General features: G+C 44.3%; 1 protein-coding gene and 1 pseudogene across 4 annotated transcripts in view; one reads left to right on the top strand and one right to left on the bottom strand.

Moving 5' to 3' along the window:
* LOC140734466 (5-hydroxytryptamine receptor 2A-like) overlaps positions 1 to 16,450 on the top strand; it is a 380,090-nt gene that overhangs the window by 170,412 nt on the left and 193,228 nt on the right. The gene's annotated exons all lie outside the window — the stretch shown is intronic.
* Positions 14,168 to 15,925, bottom strand: LOC140734465 (NADH-ubiquinone oxidoreductase chain 2-like; annotated as a pseudogene).

Below are 16,450 nucleotides of genomic sequence, written 5' to 3'. Positions count from 1 at the left end.
AGCTGACCTCACTATCCGCTGCAGGGTCTTGTGATCCAAGATGGTGCAATTTCCGAACCAGGCAGTGATGCAGCTGCTCAGGATGCTCTCAATACAACCCCTGTAGAACGTGATGAGGATGGGGGGGTGGGTGGGAGATGGATTTTCCTCAGCCTTTGCAGAAAGTAGAGATGCTGTTGGGCTTTCTTTGCTATGGAGCTGGTGTTGAGGGACTAGGTGAGATTCTGCACTGGGCAAACACCAAGAAATTTGGTGCTCTTAATGATCTCTACCGAGGAGCCGTCGATGTTCAGTGGGAAGTGGTCACTCCATGCCCTTCTGAAGTCAACAACCGTCTCTTTTGTTTTGTTCACATTAAGAGACAGGTTGTTGGCTCTGCACCAGTCCATTAGCCGCTGCACCTCCTCTCTGTAAGCTGACTCATCGTTCTTGCTGATGAGACCCACCACGGTCGTGTCATCGGTGAACTTGATGATATGGTTCGAGCTGTGTGTTGCAGCACAGTCATGGGTCAGCAGAGTGAACAGCAGTGGACTGAGCACACAACCCTGGGGGGCCCCCGTGCTCAGTGTGATGGTGTTGGAGTTGCTGCTCTAAATGCAGGGTGAATTCCATCTGTACACAAAATCTCATTTGGCATATATACACAAAAATATATTATTCTTCATTTAGGAATCTTTGAGTTAGGGTCTTTAATTTATAGACTAAAAATAGTGAGAGTATGCACCAGAATCTATAGGTAATGATTTTGTAAATCCCTATTCTTCTTCACTATGTGATAATAAAGGCATTAAAGTGTTTAAAGGAAGTAAATCCACATCTCCATTAATACCTGCTAGCTATGAGGTCACAAATCTCCAACATTATATGTGAGGAATGATGTATTGAAGTTTCAAATACAATGACAGCCCATGTTAAAATGTCCGGTGAATAGTACTGTGAAATATCAGCAAGATAATGCATTCACACTGTCATTCTTTTTCCTTTATTTCAGTTTTTGAGGAATTATTTCTTTAAATCTATATATAATGACCTTATTCATGCTGGGGTAAATTGGTTGATTGACAAGCAGAGGGATATTCAACATTACAGGTTGAGACCCTACTTCAGACACTGAGAGGCAAACACCACGTGGAATCGGAGAACACAGGCTAGTCTTAAGTTAATTCTTCTTATTAATTTTTCACTATAGAGGGATATTGTCCTGATAGAATTTGGGGGGTGGGGTATACTTGTGCAATCTTCTCTTCATTTACGTGAGAGAATTTAGGGATAGTCTACATAATCTTGTAAGGAAGTCCCTACGTTACCAGAAGCAATCGAATGGACATTTGTTGCAGTCCCTGCATTGCAAGTAACCCATTCGTTAGGGAGAATTCTGGAAATCCCACTGTATTTCCAGTATGGTCTTAGCAAGGTTCTACACAATTTCAGTAAGACATCTTTACTTTTATGCTCAAATCCCCTTGTAGTAAAGACTGTTTGTCTTCATAATTGCTTGTTGCAAGTGAAATGTATAGAAGGAAACCCACAGTCCTCCAAATATCAGCCTCCTTTCAGACACCCAACTGTTCAAAGGATAGTTTGCTTTTCTATTTTTTTTCTCAGACCTCACATTTTTCCATATTGTACTCCTTCTACCATGCACTTAGCCTGTCTATATCCCCATAAAGCTTCACACTGTAACCCAGTTTTGTATCTTGAGGCTTGGATATATTACAGCTGGTCACATCATCTAAGTCATTGATGTAGATGTGAACAGCTGGAACTGCAGCAATGAACTCACACACCCAGCTTCCCAAAAATGACTTGTTTATTTGAACTCAGCATGTATTATCATTTAGAGGAAATTAGTATGTTATGCATGCTAAGATCCAGTCTAATTTTGTTGAATATACTCTTTTGTGCCTCCTAACTGAAAGCCTTCTGAAAGTATATATACATTGTTTCTACTAGTTTGTGCTTTCTGTTCTATATTCCGTACTTTGCAATCACATAAAGTTTTAAAAAATGGCAACGTAAATAAATAAAGTTGTTTGAAAGTGAAAAAGCTTCCTGAAGTGAGGCAAAGTGGTATTGACTTCATGGGCCCTAACAGATTACAGAGGAGGAGGTGTTTGCTGTCCTGAGGCATATTAGGGTGGATAACTCTCTAGGGCCTGACAAAGTTTTCCCCTGAACACAGTGGAAGACAAGTGCAGAAATTGCAGGGGCTTTGTCAGAGCCGCTTAAATCATCCTTAGCGACAAGTGAGGTACCAGAGGATTGGAGGATAGCTAATTGTGTTCCGTTGTTTAAGAAAGGCTCGAAAAATTAACCAGGAAATTATAGGCCGGTGAGTCTGATAACAGTAGTGGGAAACTTGTTGAATATATACTAAGGGAACAGATGTGATAGTCAGCTTGGCTTAGTGTGTAGTTGATCATGTCTAACAAATCTTGTAGAGTTTTTCAAGGAAGTTACCAGGAAAGTTGATAAAGGCATGGCAGTAGATGTTGTCTACAAGTACTTTAGCAAGGCATTTGACAAGGTACCATATGGGAGGCTGGTCAAGAAGGTTCAGTTGCTCGATAGTCAAGATGAGGTAGTAAGTTGGATTAGACTGTGGCTTTATAGGAGAAGCCAGAGAGTGGTAGTAGATGGTTGCCTCCTGGACTGGGGACCTGTAATTAGTGGAGTGCCACAGGGATTGGTGCTGGGTCTGTAGTTGTTTGCCATTTAGATGACAATATAGTTAACTGGATCAGCAAATTTGTGGATGACACCACGATTGGGGGTGTAGTGAACAGCGAGGAAGGTTATCATGGCTTGCAGTGGGCTGAAAAATGGCAGATATAATTAAATACAGACAAGTGTGAGGTCAATTTCAATGTTTAAGAGAAGTTTGGATAGGTATATGGAAGTTAGGAGAATGGAGAGCTATGGTTCTGGTGCAAGTTGATGGGAGTAGGCAGTTTAAATGGTTCAGCACTTAGTAGATGGGCTGAAGGGCTTACTTCACTGGCCCAGGTGGCATTTGTGGGGAACTGCACTGTTCGAGGTTATTGCCTTTCTATCCAAACCTGCTGATTATTCATCTATTGTTTGTTCTTATTTCAGATTTCTAGAACAGGTGAAGTTAATTTTAACCAAATAAAGCTGTATGTGCTTCATTGGCTGATTTTTTGAAATGGAAAAATGAAGTGAAATAGTATGAATTTAAGTAGAAACATTCAAGTCTTTGTGGTACTTTGGTAAATGCCTTATAATCACATGTACTGAGATACTCTGAAAGGCTTTGTACTTGATGTATTACAAATGGAAAGGCAATAATGGAATGCAGAATGTTGCATTCCATTAAAGTGAAAGTTCAATGCGATTAAACAAATAAAATGAAGGGGCCACCACAAGATAGGATGAGACATCAAGAGTTCATCTTTATCCTGGTTGTGAATTATTTTCAAACTTTTGTATATTCTGTGAAATGGAAGGACAAAAAAGAAGAATCACTGGGAGGAGGGGATATCAATGGTTATGTTGGCTGTTTTCCCATAGGTAGAGTCCATGGAGTCTTTTTGTGACGGACTGTGCTGTACCCACAGCTCTCTGTAATTACCTGAGCTCTTGAGCAGAGCACTGGCCACACCAAGCTCTGAGGCATCTAGATAGGATGCTTTCTGCTGTGCCTCTATAAAAATTGGTGAGGGTCAATAGTGGCATGCTGAATTTCCTCATTTTTCTTTATCATCTACATGGTTGGACAAGGACCCGGAGAAGCTATTAATGATATTTATACCTAGTAACTTGAAGCTTTAGACTATCTCCATCTTAGCACCATTGATAGATACAAGGACATGTATCAATGTCCCTGTATGTATCTGCCCCATTTCTGAAGTCAATGATCAGCTCTTTTCTTTTGCTGATATTGAGGAAAAAGTTGTTGGCTTGACACCATGGCACTTAGCTCTCTATCTCTTTCCTGTTTTCTGCCCCAGTGGTGTTTGAGATCTGGCCCACTCCAGTGGTATCATCTGCAAATTTGGAGATGAAGTTAGACTAGAATCTGCCACACCATCATGAGTGTATAAGGAATAAAATAAGGGTTTGAGGGCACAATCTTGCAGGGCACTGATGTTAAAGATAATAGTGATGGGAGTGTTGCTGCCTGTCCTGACAGATTAAGGATTTTTGGGGTGGAAGTCAGGAATCCTCTTGCAGAGAGGTGCTGACTTTTAGGTCTAAGAGTTTGAAGATGAGTTTGTTTGGAATCATGATATCGAAGGCAGAACTATAGTCAATTTACAGTAATCTAACATCAATGTCTTTACCCAATGTTCCAGAGATGAGAATATGACCAGAGAGATGGTATTCCCCTGTGGACTTGTTTCAGCAGTAGGTGAAGTGAAGTGGGTGTAGGTTGTCTAGGAGGCCAGAGTTGATTCGTACCATGATAAGCCTCTTAAAGCACTTCATGATGGTGCATGTCAGAGTCACTGGGCAGTAGACATCAAGACATTGTCAAAAATGTCAATTCCTAACATCCTTTGAGAAAAATAAACAGAAAATATGGAGCATGCCAAACTAACAGTATGGTCTTGTATCTAAAATTGTGGTGGGGTTGAATCACTGTTGTATGTCATTCCATATGATGATATTACAAGCAATCATCTTTGAATTAAAACACTGCTGGAAATTCAAAATCATTTAAAGCTATAAATGTTTCATATATTGATTTGTTGCCAAATAGAAAATGGATTAAGTGGAAATTTTCAAGTGTGAAAACATCATAATTTAAGTCATGCCACACAAAATTGCAAAGTAAGTGGAAAGTAAATTGCAGTAAATGGACTTAAGTGCTGAATTAGCCAAAAATAGGCGTAATCTAGTTTTGACATTAAGACACATGACTCACTGCAAAGAAAATCTGAAACAGCAATAAACTGTAGAATAAAGACATTCTGTTTTACTAACAATTACTAGTAAAATTATAATTTCTTATATATCTTTTACATTTCATGGTAACTGGATGATTACGAGCAAACTCCAATCTCAACAAGTATTGCAATTTCCTCTTTCCATTGCTTGATAGCATATGTGCAATAGAGTCAGTTTTAAAAGTAGCATTTGCATTTCCACTTTGCATTGGATATTTTAGTTACTATTTGGGGTTGGGAGATTGGTGGGGGTGCAAAAGCATACTAACCCTATGAGTTTCTTGCATTTAGTTCCTCAGATCCTTTTGTATCCATAACATTTTGTGGCCTAACTCCAGTTAGATAATAATTTATCCACCCAAACCAGATTGTAGGTTTTCACAAATAACACAACACGAGGAGTTTTAAGTTTAAGAAAATTGTAACATCACATTTATCGAACTCCAATACCTGAACATCAAGCATGCTAACAGTTCTTTACGTAATTACCCCATCACATCAGATCAGTGTCTTAAAATGAACTTCAACCACATGTCAGTGGTTGTGAATATTGTACATTTTCACCAATTACATTATCCTATAAAATAACTTCCATATGCAAATTTCTTGATAACTTACTCGACCAGCTTATATTTTTTCATAGGCATGTTAGGTTCTCAGAATTTGCTAAGCCACATGTTTTTAAACCATCTACAAACTTGATGGTTCATCCATACCATCAAATATTTGAAAGCCTATTTCGGATTCCATTGGTACTCCATTATTTGCAGATTGCCTTTTCTAAAAAGGACGCATTTATCTCAGCTCTCCGCTTTCTGTTAGCTAGTTTATCCCTTATCCATGCCAGTATTATTACATCCAGACTTGCATTCTCTTGTAAAATAACCTTATTCCCAGGAGCAGTTCTGGTTGACAATCTGAGGTACAGTACTGTGGCGACCCACTTTCTGCGCAGGCGAACCGGCTCACAAATAGCCAGCGCGTGGGGGGAGACTTTAGTAATGCACCTCCGACATCATTTCCGCCCGGAGAGGGCGGGCGCTAGGGATTTAAATGCCAGCACCGCGAAGTTTGAATAAACTAGTCTCGAAACGACTTACCGACTGCGTGTAGTTATTTCAGCGCTGTGTGTAGCACATCGCTACATTGGTGACCCCGACGGTCCAAACGGGATTTGGACCAAAGATGACCGACTCTTCATCTGTTCACACAGTTTCGCTAAAACTGCCGACTTTCTGGACGCTGCGACCACGCGTGCGGTTAAGCCAAGCAGAAGCCCAGTTCCAGATTCGGCAGATATCCTCTGATTCCACGCGTTACTACACGTGGTGAGTGCCCTTGACCAGCAGACGGCCGCCCAGGTTGTGGATTTCATACAGTCGCCCCCGGAAGAAGGCAAATATGAAGCATTCAAAGCGCTGCTCATTGGGACCTTTGGCCTCTCACGGCGTGAGCGGGGTGCCCGCCTGCTTCACCTGGACGGTTTGGGAGACAGACTACCGTCAGCATTGATGAATGAGATGCTGGCCCTGGCTGACGGACACAAGACCTGCCTCATGTTTGAGCAAGCGTTCCTGGAGCAACAGCCTGAGGACATACATCTGCTGCTGGCCGACGCAGATTTCAGCGACCCCCAGAAGGTGGTGGCCCGGGCAGATGTGCTGTGGAAAGCCAAGAGGGAGAGCGTGGCGTCCTTCGGTCAGATTACCAGGCCACACGCCCAACAGCGGACCAGACCAGGCCCGGCAGGGGGGCACACACAACACAGAGGCAGGAGTGAGGAGGCCAGTGAGCAGTGGTGTTTCTACCACCAGCGGTGGGGCACAAAAGCCCGCCATTGTTGCCCACCCTGCAGGGGCCAGGGCCAGCTGCCGCTAATGACTATAGCGGCTGGACACCAGGACAGCCTCTTGTACGTCTGGGACAAACAGTCAGGACGCCGCTTCTTGGTCGACACTGGAGCATCTTGCCCCCAACGGGGTACGACACCCGCAACAGGAAGCCAGGACCCACCCTGAGGGCTGCAAATAGCAGCACGATACGGACCTTCGGCACCCGCACAGTGCAGCTGCAGTTCAGCGCCAGCCGGTTCACGTGGGACTTCACACTGGCCACGGTGGCCCAACCACTCCTGGGGGCGGACTTCTTGCGAGCTCACAGCCTGCTGGTCGACTTGCAAGGGAAAAGACTGGTACATGCTGAGACTTTCCAGACGTTCTCCCTGGGTGAAACCAAGCTGACGGCCCCACACCTGGACTCCATCACGCTGTCGGACAACGAATTCACCAGAATCCTGGCGGACTTCCCATCGATTCTGGCACCACAGTTCACGGCAGCCATGCCCAGACACAGGGTACAGCATCACATTCCAACCCAGGGACCACCCCTCCACGCCCGCGCATGAAGGCTCCCCCCGGAAAGGCTCCACCTGGCGAAGGAGGAGTTCAAGAGGATGGAGGAATTGGGGATCGTACGGAGGTCTGACAGCCCATGGGCCTCCCCCCTGCACATGGTGCCTAAAGCAGCCGGGGGTTGGAAACCATGCGGCGACTACCGCAGACTGAACGAGGCTACAACTCCAGACCGCTACCCCGTGCCACACATACAGGACTTTGCAGCAAACCTGCACGGAGCAAGAATATTTTCCAAAGTAGACCTCGTCTGGGGATACCATCAAATCCCGGTGCACCCTGAAGACCTCCCCAAAACAGCACTCATCACCCCGTTCGGCCTGTTCGAGTTCCTCCGAATGCCGTTCGGCCTGAAGAATGCCGCACAGATGTTCCAGCGGCTAATGGATGCTGTGGGACGTGACCTGGACTTTGCGTTCATCTATTTGGACGACATCCTTATAGCCAGCAGTAGTCGCCAGGAGCATCTGTCCCACCTCCGCCAGCTCTACTCCCGCCTGAGTGATTTCGGCCTCACGATCAACCTGGCCAAATGCCAGTTCGGTCTCGATACCATCGACTTCCTAGGCCACAGGATTACCAAAGACGGGGCAACACCTCTGCCCGCCAAGGTAGACGCGATCTGCCACTTTGCCCGGCCCAACACGGTCAAAGGCCAGCAGGAGTTCGTTGGTATGGTGAACTTCTATCACTGTTTCCTCCCCTCAGCAGCCCGTATCATGTGCCCTTTGTACACCCTGATGTCGGGTAAAGGCAAGGACATTACTTGGGACGAGGAGGCTGCAGCCGCTTTCGTTAAAGCCCAGGAAGCCTTGGCAGATGCCGTGATGCTGGTGCACCCCGGAACAGATGTTCCGACCGCCCTCATGGTGGACACATCCGACACAGCAGTTGGTGGGGTGCTGGAGCAACTCATCGAGGGGCGCTGGCAACCCCTGGCGTTCTTCAGCAGGCACCTACGGCCACCCGAACTCAAGTACAGTGCTTTCGACCGGGAGCTGTTGGCACTGTATCTGGCAATCCGGCATTTCTGGTACTTCTTAGAAGATAGGCCGTTCACCGCGTTCACGGACCACAAACCATTGACCTTCGCGTTCACGAAGGTGTCCGATCCCTGGTCGGCTCGCCAGCAGCGACATCTGTCCTACATCTCCGAGTACATGACGGACATCCAGCATGTCTCGGGAAAGGACAACGTCGTGGCGGACGCACTCTCCAGACCAGCTGTCCAGGCCTTGTCCCTGGGGGTGGAATATGCAGCACTGGCGGAGGCGCAGCAGGCAAACGACGAGATGCCCAGCTACAGGACCGCAGTCTCGGGTTTGCAGCTGCAGGACTTTCTCTTAGGCCCAGGTGATAGGACCCTCCTGTGCGACGTGGCTACCGGCCAACCTCGCCCCATCGTCCCGACAGCCTGGAGGCGGCGGGTTTTCGACTCTATACACGGTTTGGCGCACCCATCTATCAGGACAACCATCCGGCTGGTCTCCAGCAAATTCGCATGGCACGGACTTCGCAAGCAGGTCAGTGAATGGGCCAGAACGTGCGCGCAGTGCCAAACAGCAAAGGTGCAGCGGCACACTAAAGCCCCGCCGCAGCAGTTCGAACCCACCCACCGGAGGTTCGACCACATTCATGTGGATATCGTGGGCCCCCTACCAGTGTCCCGAGGAGTGCGGTACCTCCTAACGATGGTAGACCGGTTCACAAGGTGGCCAGAGGCGGTCCCGCTCACCGACACATCTGCCGATTCCTGCGCCCGAACACTGATCGCAACCTGGGTAGCACGCTTCGGGGTACCGGCCCACATTACCTCCGACGGAGGCGCCCAGTTCACCTCCAGCCTGTGGTTGGCTGTGGGCAGCCTGTTGGGAACGCAGCTACACCACACAACTGCCTACCACCCACAGTCGAACGGACTGGTGGAACGCTTCCACCGTCACTTGAAGTCGGCTCTCATGGCCCGCCTGAGAGGACCTAACTGGGTGGACGAGCTTCCCTGGGTCCTGCTTGGAATTCGTACAGCGCCCAAAGAGGATCTGCACGCCTTGTCGGCCGAGTTGGTGTACGGCGCTCTCCTGGCCGTCCCGGGAGAGTTCATACCAGCCCCAAGGGGGCAAGAGGAAGAACCCGCAGCAGTCCTGGACAGACTACGCAAAAGGCTCGGCAACCTGGCCCCCGTACCAACTTCACAGCATGGACGGACCCCGACCCATGTACCCAAAGACCTGCAGAACTAAGTTTGTGTTTGTACGAAGGGGTGGACACCGGGCACCGCTACAGTGGCCATACAAGGGGCCGTTCAAGGTGATCAACAACAACGGGTCCACGTACGTTCTGGACATTGGGGGGAAAGAGGAGGTTTTCACGGTGGACCGACTCAAACCAGCCCATGTGGACTTGGTGCAGCCGGTCGAGGTTCAGGCACCGCGGTGCAGAGGCAGACCTCCTAAACAGAGGCTGATCCAGACTGTGGACATTGGGGGGTGTATCGCTGGTTCTGGGGAGGGGTTATGCGGTGACCCACTTTCTGCGCAGGCGAACCGGCTCACAAATAGCCAGCACACGGGGGGAGACTTTAGTAATGCACCTCCGACGTCATTTCCACCCGGAGAGGGCGGGCGCTAGGAATTTAAATGCCAGCACCACGACGTTTGAATAAACTAGTCTCGAAACGACTTACCGACTGCGTGTCGTTATTTCAGCGCTGTGTGTAGCACATCGCTACAGTACTTTAAAATTACATCCCCTGGTGTCTTGCAGGTCAGTCCAATATTGTAACCATTCACAATAGCTCTTGTGTTGAAAGCTATTAAATTGTGTATAGCCATATAGACTTTTACACTTCATGTACTTACTGATATTTCTATGATAAAAGGACATGACAAAATTTAAGTTAAAATTGATTGTGAAAGTTGTGACACAAATGGAACATTTACAAAAGCAGATTTACTGACATTGTAGTTATGTAGAAAATTATATAACTCACTAAATGACTGAACAGTAAGATTGACATTTAGGCATGATTTTATTGAGAATTTGTGCATTTTTAATCTGTCTAATAGGATACATTCAAGCTAATTTTCTATAAAATCTGCAGAATAGGAAATTTCAAAGATTCTGCCTTTTTCATGTGGTTCAAATCCAGTTTAGTGCAGGATCAAAGTTTTATTTTTATGTTGATTTACTACCAAGTCTTCCAGAGTAAGAAAGATACACATATTTATAATATCAATGGTGTGCTTATTTGATCTAAGTATAGTGTGATTATACATGGAAAGTGATCATACTATCATAGATTTATACAGCACAGTAAAATGTCCTTTAGTCAAATATCAATTTACATTAGGCAAGCCAAGTTTATTTGTATAGGACTTTGCAAATGCCAGACAGTTCAAAATGCTTTACTTAAAATATAAAATTCAGACAATATAAGGAGAATAAAATCGCACATAAAATTAAAGGAATAAAATTTACAGTGCAGGAGATTCAAATCGAAAGCTACAGCGAAAAGAAAAGTTTTAAGCTGCGATTTAAAAGAGCTTAAAGTTGGGACAGACTCCAGATAATCTGGAAGGTTATTCCAGATATGTGGAGCAAAGTAATTAAAAGCTACTTCACCATTTTTAATTTTGACACTGGGGATGGTAAGCCAAGACGACCCGAGAGCTTGGGAAGGTTCATAATGCAGCAAGAGATTGGAGATATATTTTGGCCCTAGACCATTCAATGCTCTATAAACCAGTAGTAATATTTTAAAGTCAGTGTAGTGATCTGAGAACTGGAGTGATGTGAGCTACTTTCATAGTTTTAGTGAGGACTCTAGAAGCAGCGTTCTGAATGAGAGATTTTTTACAGATACTGTAAGATGCAAATACTGGAAATCCAAAGCAAAGCACACAAAGTGCTGGAGGATCTCTTCTGCAGACGATGGAAATCCAATCCAAAGGTTGATTGCCTGTATAGAATGGTATCTATTTACATTAATCCCTCTTTTATTCTCTCCTTAACTTCGCCCAGATTCTATTACTCTACACTATACTAGCAGCATGTTACAAAGGCCTACTATAATGAGTACATCTTTTGGGAAGTGAAGGAAAGCAGAATGCTCAAAGGAAAAGTAAATAATCACAGGGAGAAGGTGGAAGCTCCATGCAGACCACACTGCATGTCAGAAGTTAACCTAGTTGCTGGAGCTATGACACAATTGCTCTATTTGCTGTAGCACTGAGCCACTATATCCATTCGTGTCCAAGTACATAAAAATCATAGAATTATAGAAATGTACAGCACTAAATTATTGTGTGTAATTTGCATCACCTACTTACAGGAAAGATGTAACTAAGGTTGAAACAGTACAGAGAAAATTTACAAAGATGTTGCTGGGATTGGAGTACCTGAGTCTTAAGAAAAGATTGAATAGGTTAGGACTTTATTCTTTGGAATGTAGAAGATTAAGGAGAAATTTCATCAAAGTATACAAAATTCTGAGGGGTATAGATACAGTAAATGCAAGCAGGCTTTCTCCCCTGAGGTTGGGTGGGAGGTCACAGGTTAAGGGTGAAACGTAAAAAGTTTAAGGGTAACATTAGAGGAAACTTCATCACTCAAAGTGTCATGAGAGTGTGGAATGAGGTGCATATGAGCTTGATTTCCATGTTTAAGAGAAGTTTGGATAGGTAAATGGATGGTAGGGGTATGGAGGGCTAGGGTCCTGGAGCAGGTTGATGAGAGTATGCAGCTTAAACGGTTCCGCACAGACTAAATGGGCTGAAGGGCCCATTTCTGTGCTGTACTGTTCGATGATTCTATGGCTCTAGATGTGAGATCTTTAAGCCCACCATGCTCATGCTGACCGTGAAGCCTAACTACTCTAATCCAATTTGCATGCATTAGGCCTGCATTCCTCTCTGCCTTTCCTATCCATGTGCTTATTCAAACATCTTTCTAATTGTTGTAAATGTTTCTGCCTCCAACACTTACTCTGGCATCTCATTCCAGATACCATCCATCCACGATATGAGAAATAGAGGGCTCAACGAATATGTTGGCAGATTGCAAATAGTTGCAGACAGATTTGATTGTCCATACAAAGATTAAGAGTAACACTGAAAATTAAAGAATGGTTTTCAAGGGAATGGACACAGGGTTGTTTGCCTGTACAGAGTTATCGAGTCACAGACGTATAAAGTCAAACAATACTGAAGCATATCCTTTAGCCCTTCAAGTTAATGCTGACCGTTTTTTATCTATCTACACTAATCCCATTTGTTTTCAATAGGTCTGTAATCTATACCTTGCATTATCAACACTTACCTCATGAAGTTGTACAATATAGAAATGGGTTCCTTGAGCTCACTATGTCCATGCAACGCATCACGTATGCACATCAGGTCCAAAGCCCTCCATGCCTTGCGATTCAAGTCCAGACATTTCTTAACTATCTTGATGAGATCTGCCTTTACTACCTTTGAGGCAACATATTTCAATCTCCAACCACCCCACTCAGACAAAAATCCCTGCTCAAAAACCCCCAAGTTCTCCCCAGCACCCTCCCACGTGTAAGCGGCAGCAAGCAACAATCCGCCCTCCCCCCACCAGTAAAAAAAAAGCAAGTATCGATACCACCACCGAGCACTCAGCATGAGCAACAGCAAAGTATCGATACCACCACCGAGCACTCAGCATGAGCAACAGCAAAGACACAGACTTGCAGTTACCCCTAAAGACTTAGTGTTTCATCCAGCATTCGACATACCACAGATTCTCCCTCTCCCCATTATGGAAGAAGGAGATGCATCTGGTTTTTTCCCGGTGAGCAGGGAGACATAACAAACAACTCATTGGTTTACAACATTAAAAGTTTGTAATGCTAAATTTATAAGCCTTTCTTGGATTCCATGTGTTCTAAACATCTGGACAATCTTACCATATGGGATCTACGTCTATTCCGACTGTAAATATATGATGGGCTCAAACAATAAAGCCAAGAAGGCCGATTGCTATCATTGCTCAAACCATTCCTATATAACCAAAAGGTTCTTTTTTTCCTGAGTAATAAGCTACAACGTGAGAGATCATGCCAAAGCCTGGTAGAATAAGAATGTAAACTTCTGGGTGTCCAAAGAATCAGAAGAGATGTTGATAGAGAATAGGGTCCCCTCCACCTGCTGGGTCGAAGAAAGTTGTGTTGAGATTTCGATCTGTGAGAAGCATAGTAATGCCCGCTGCTAGAACTGGGAGTGATAGTAAAAGGAGGACAGTTGTAATGAGAATAGATCAAACAAAAAGAGGTGTTTGATATTGGGAGATTGCAGGGGGTTTCATGTTAATAATTGTTGTGATAAAGTTAATGGATGCCAAGATAGAGGAAATACCGGCTAAATGGAGAGAAAAGATAGCAAGATCTACGGAAGCCCCGGCATGTGCAAGATTACCGGCTAATGGGGGATAAACGGTTCATCCTGTACCTGCCCCGGCCTCTACCCCCGCTGAGGCTAGGAGTAGAAGGAAAGATGGGGGAAGGAGTCAAAAACTCATATTATTTAGCCGTGGAAAGGCCATGTCTGGGGCACCAATTATTAAGGGAACTAGTCAATTACCGAACCCTCCGATTATAATTGGTATCACCATGAAGAAAATTATTACGAAGGCGTGGGCGGTAACAATTACATTATAGATTTGGTCATCACCCAATAATGCGCCTGGTTGGCTTATCTCTGTCCGGATTAACAGACTGAGACCAGTACCCACTATCCCCGCCCATGCACCAAAGATTAAATAAAGGGTGCCAATATCTTTGTGATTAGTAGAGAACAATCAACGATTAACTATTGCCACAGGTAAGATGGCTGAGGTTTAAGCGGCGGATTGTAGCTCCGTAAAGAGAGGTTCAAGTCCTCTTCTTATCAAACATCAGCTCTGTAGTATAAAAATACATGGGATTGCAAATCCCAAGAAGGAGAATAGGCTTCTCCCGGGGCTTCTCCCGCCTCACTGCCGTTTAACGGCGGGAGAAGCCTAGATAAAAGTTCGCTGGATTGAACGCTTAGCTGTTAACTAAGATTTTATAGGATCGAGGCCTATTTATCTAGTAAGGCTTTAGCTTAATAAAAGTATCTGAGTTGCATTCAGGAGATGTGAGATAAAATCTTGCAAGTCTTACAGAAATTAAGAGGTTTTCACTCTTGTTTGAAGCTTTGAAGGCTTTTGGTTTGTTTAAACCTAAATTTCTTATGTGGTTAATGAGAGGATTATGGGGGTGAGTGGAAGGAGGAGAAGGGAGAGGGATGTTGTTGAGGTTAAGGGTAGGTTTGGTTGAAAGGTTTTTGTTCATCATGATGTTGATGATGTGGTGGGGTTAGGGGATAGAGTGAGAGTGATTGAGTAGCATAGGCGTAAATAAAAGAAGAGGCTGAGAAGTGCTGCTAGGGCTATGATTGTGGCTGGGATAAAGAGATTCTGTTTAGTTATTTCTTGGAGAATAAGTCATTTAGGCATGAATCCTGTAAGGGGAGGGAGCCCCCCTAGAGAGAGGAGGGTTAGTATTGTTATGATGGTTAGTAGAGGTGATTTAGTTGATGAAATAGCAATTGAATTGATTTTTGTGGTATTATTTATGTTAAATAGAAGAAATAAGGATGAGGTTATGATAATATAGATAATTAGGTTGAGTAAGGTGAGGTTTGGTGAGTAATGTAGAATAATAACTATTCAGCCGATGTGGGCAATTGATGAATATGCTAGGATTTTTCGTAGTTGTGTTTGGTTAAGACCTCCTCAACCACCAATAATGATTGATAAGATTCCCATGGTTATAAGTAAAGTTGGGTTGAGGAGAGGGTAAAGTTGTAGTATAATTGCAAATGGTGCGAGTTTTTGTCATGTGGAGAGGATAAGTCCTGTTAATAAGTTGAGTCCTTGGAGGACTTCTGGTAATCAGAAGTGTAGGGGGGCTAGTCCGATTTTTAGTGCTAAAGCAATGGAGAGGAGTGTGGCGGAGGCTGGGTTAATAATTTCTGTAATATTTCATTGACCTGTGAGTCAAGCATTTATGGTTCCAGCAAATAAGAGGAGAGCAGAGGCAGTGGCTTGTGTGAGAAAGTACTTTGTGGTAGCTTCTGTTGCTCGTGGATGGTGTTGATAAATTATAAGTGGGATAATGGCTATTGTATTAATTTCTAATCCTACTCAAATTAATAATCAGTGTGAGGCAATAAATGTTATTATGGTACCCAACCCTAAGCTGAGGATTGTGATGGAGAGAACTAATGGATTCATTAGTAGAGGAAGGATTTTAACCAACATGTTTGGGTATGGGCCCAAGAGCTTAAGATTAGCTGACTTTACTTAGGAAATAGTATAATTGGAAGTACTAAGAGTTTTGATCTCTTGGGTACAGGTTCGATTCCTGTTTTTCTAACGCAAGGAAGAGGAATGGCTTTAACATTCATTGTCCACTCTATCAAAGTGGCCCTTTAATTCAGGCACTTTTCCCTTTTAGGAGCTCATTGGTGGGAGGCTGGCTGTGGCGATGGGTAGGGTGATATGTCATAGGATTATGGCTAGTGTTATTGGTAGGAAATTTTTTCAGACGAGATGTATGAGTCTGAATATGGGAATACCGCTCCAGAGCCGGTTTCAGTATAATATTCTGAAATTTACTTACTGCTAAATCCACCTTTAAGAAATTTTTCATGTTTCTGTTCGTGTACTCTAAAAAGAGAATGTAGCCCATTTCTTCCCACTTCATTCGCTACACCTCGACCTGACGTGTTGAGGGTAAAAGGTCATTATGCTTACTGTTGTACCTTCACAGGGTGAGCTGACGACGGCGGTATATAGGCGGAAAAAGGCAAGAAGTGGTGAGGTTAAACGCGGATTATCGGTTATAGAACAGGCTCCTCTAGGTGGGTTTGGAGCACCGCCAAGTCCTTTGGGTTTTAAGCTAGCGCTTGTAGTGTTCAGGCGGTGTATTAAGGTAAATTTATTTATAACGATGTTTACGGTTAAGCATAGTAGGGTATCTAATCCTAGTTTGGGTCTTAACTGTCGTGAGGTCAAAAACTCTATTTTATGTAAAGTTACTTTCGTGAGTGATATTTTTAAGCATGAGAGCGTATGACA

This window comes from Hemitrygon akajei, chromosome 10, assembly GCF_048418815.1.
Source record: "Hemitrygon akajei chromosome 10, sHemAka1.3, whole genome shotgun sequence".
NCBI lineage: Eukaryota > Metazoa > Chordata > Chondrichthyes > Myliobatiformes > Dasyatidae > Hemitrygon > Hemitrygon akajei.
Note: the sequence above shows the minus strand (reverse complement) of the source record. Positions and strands in the feature narration are given on the sequence as shown.